At 38.9% G+C, this 3,068-nt stretch overlaps 1 protein-coding gene across 1 annotated transcript in view; it reads left to right on the top strand.

The window, feature by feature from the left end:
- The first annotated feature begins 1,849 nt into the window (after positions 1-1,849).
- Positions 1,850-3,068, top strand: part of vsig8a (V-set and immunoglobulin domain containing 8a) — a 16,768-nt gene continuing 15,549 nt past the window's right edge. The window contains exon 1 of the mRNA XM_027143192.2: positions 1,850-1,966. The gene's annotated coding sequence lies outside the window, so the exon portion shown is untranslated. The remainder of the gene's footprint in view (positions 1,967-3,068) is intronic.

Raw genomic sequence — 3,068 nt, forward strand, 5'->3', positions numbered from 1 at the left:
TGAATGAATGAATGAATCAGTGCTTCTGTCATTAAGGAACCGTCTACAAAAAGCACATTTTTGATTTTGTTTGATTTATTTATTTTTAGGAAAAAATTCCTCTCAACATTCAAATGAGGTCTAATAGCTGCATTGAAGTCTATATAAGTATTTTTTTATGAAATAAAAATCTTAATCTTACAAATTCTTATTTTATTCCTAATAATTTTAGTCTAAATCTGCAGATCTATCATTGATTCATCATCGTTCAATGATTTGGTTAGATTTTAAAATGTATGTCTAGTTTCTGATTTAAAATCTGCAAGCATCAGACCTAAAATGTTGAACTAAAAAAAAATTAGTCTTGCGTAATAAATCTTTTTATTCTGTTTCTGTTTCCATGTAAAAATTCTAGGAAGACTTTATACCATCACCTGTATGTATGTGTCACCTGTATACTGAGGGGGGAAAACGTAACAAATACAATACACTGTTTTTATGTCTCAGAAACTCTTTAAAAATACAAGTAATATATTGTAATTAAAGTCAAATATTTATTTAAATTAAAAATATAATCACATACTTAATAGTAACTATATAATTACTTGTTATTATACAATGGGGAAGTCGTGGCCTAAAGGTTAGAGAGTTTGACTCCTAACCATGAGGTTGTGGGTTCGAGTCTCAACCCGGCAATACCACGATTGAGGTGCCCTTGAATAAGGCACCGACACCCCTCCACCCCCCACCCCCCTAACTGCTCCCAGGGTGCCGCAGCATAAATGGTTGCCCACTGCTCCGGGTGTGTGTTCATGGTGTGTGTGTGTGTTCGCTGCTGTGTGTGTGTGTGTGTGTGTGTGTGTGCACTTTGTATGGGTTAAATGCAGAGAATGTGTCACCGTACTTAGCCGTACGTCACGTCACTTTAATGTATAGAAAAATTCCATTAAAATGTCCCGAAATGATATCATTTTATTCCGAAACATGAAAGATTTTGACTAGTCAAGTGCTGAAATATTTTATTTCTGTTTTTTTTTTTTAATTAGATTGTTTGTTTGTTTTGTATGAATCGTGCTTCATCAATTAATTAAGCATGTCTGTGAGTCGGCTTAATTAATGAGCAAATGGGTGAAATTTAGGTGTTTGTGTTTACTTTTTAATGAACGTTCATTATGTAGTAATCAGTGGCTATTTTCAAAACCGCTGCACTTTATTTTCCTTTATGAATAACTTTGTTAAACATCATTAATCATGGGGAAAAAAGCATGGGGATTTTTGGGAGAACTTAAAGCTCATATATTTTTAATTAACCGAGCGAAATCTTTCAGCATGAGTACGATAATGTCTCAGGAACCCGTGTTGGGCCATAATTTCTCATAATATTACTTTTATTGTTCATTTATTGAATTCTTCTAAGTGGAATAACAAGAGGACAGAAAATACCGCAATATAATTTCCCGATACAAATTACATAACTTTCGCTATAGAATAAAATCATTCATTCATTCATCTTCTACCGCTTATCCGAACTTCTCGGGTCACGGGGAGCCTGTGCCTATCTCAGGCGTCATTGGGCATCGAGGCAGGATACACCCTGGACGGAGTGCCAACCCATCACAGGGCACACACACACTCTCATTCACTCACACACTCACACACTACGGACAATTTTCCAGAGATGCCAATCAACCTACCATGCATGTCTTTGGACCGGGGGAGGAAACCGGAGTACCCTGAGGAAACCCCCGAGGCACGGGGAGAACATGCAAACTCCACACACACAAGGCGGAGGCGGGAATCGAACCCCCAACCCTGGAGGTGTGAGGCGAACGTGCTAAATCTTTTTTCTAGCTTTATACCTCTTCATAAGTAAACATCGATTTAATGGACATATCGAGAGGATGTGATGAAACATGTTTCCAGTTAGATGTCTGCTTATTAAAGCACAGCCGGGACGTCGGGTTCGGTCGTCTCTCTGAAGAAAGCTGTAAGTTGCTTTGGATCAAGGGTTAATTTTAAGACGTATTGTGATTTTTTAAATATTTTAGTCCAGTATTCAAACTGTTTGGGACAAACACGCAGTATACTGTACCATGTGCATGAGATGAGGCGGCGATCGTTTGTATCGAATGCACGCGTCACTAACATTGGAGCAAATCTTAGCAAGTTTGAAATGAGTGGATTTGATCTCATGTAAAATCCTGCATTGCACTTGTTCCCTCATGGCTTCATCTCTTTCTGAGCTTCATCGTTTTAGCAGGTTGTCACGTCAATCAGCTCTTAGGGGCTTTTTACACCTGGTCACTTCCTGCGTGTTCTGTGATCCGATAGCTATCCGACGGTAAAAACACCAGGTCTAAATGTCCTCCGAAACGTTTTCAAGACGGATAGAAATCCGATCACTCGAACCCCTTCAGGAGGTGGTCTGGGACGCGTTACAGATGAAACTGGACAGGTGTAAATGAATGTGGTTGTTCAAGCCACATACGTCAGCGCTATACTCCTCCCAAACGGAAGTACGTCACCCGCAGGTGACTCACGAGTCCTTCACGAGTCGCCAGAAACAAATAAATGTAAACGCTGTTTTTTGTAGCATAACACCGCATACACCAAAAGCGTGTTCCGTTTCAATTAAACCAGAAATGCGGTAAAATATATTTGCATATTGGGCGGGAGTAGAAAGATCGGATCGATATCCGATTCGCCGAGAGGCGTTTATGTGGCCTGATGTAAACGGAACCGTTTTAACAAATCAGATAGCTATCGGATCAGAGACAACACACGAAGTGACCGGGTGTAAAAAGGCCCTGTGATGTAACGATAAACCATTTGAAATGAGGAACACGAGTTTGTTTGTTTTCGTCTGGATGATTGGGGAATTGGGAAGTGTTTTTTTTTTTTAAATAAAATGGTCTGATCTATAGAAAGCGGAACAAATGATATTCATAAGTTGGTCAAACATCATCTTTATGCCTTTAATCACGTTTGAAACGTCGTGTCAGTGACTGACGGTGAAAAAACACAGAATGTTTTGAAATTGAGTTCATATATTAACTGATTGAGTGACAACCGGATTTGAACTAATATTT

This window comes from Tachysurus fulvidraco, chromosome 20 (assembly GCF_022655615.1).
Source record: "Tachysurus fulvidraco isolate hzauxx_2018 chromosome 20, HZAU_PFXX_2.0, whole genome shotgun sequence".
Lineage (NCBI taxonomy): Eukaryota > Metazoa > Chordata > Actinopteri > Siluriformes > Bagridae > Tachysurus > Tachysurus fulvidraco.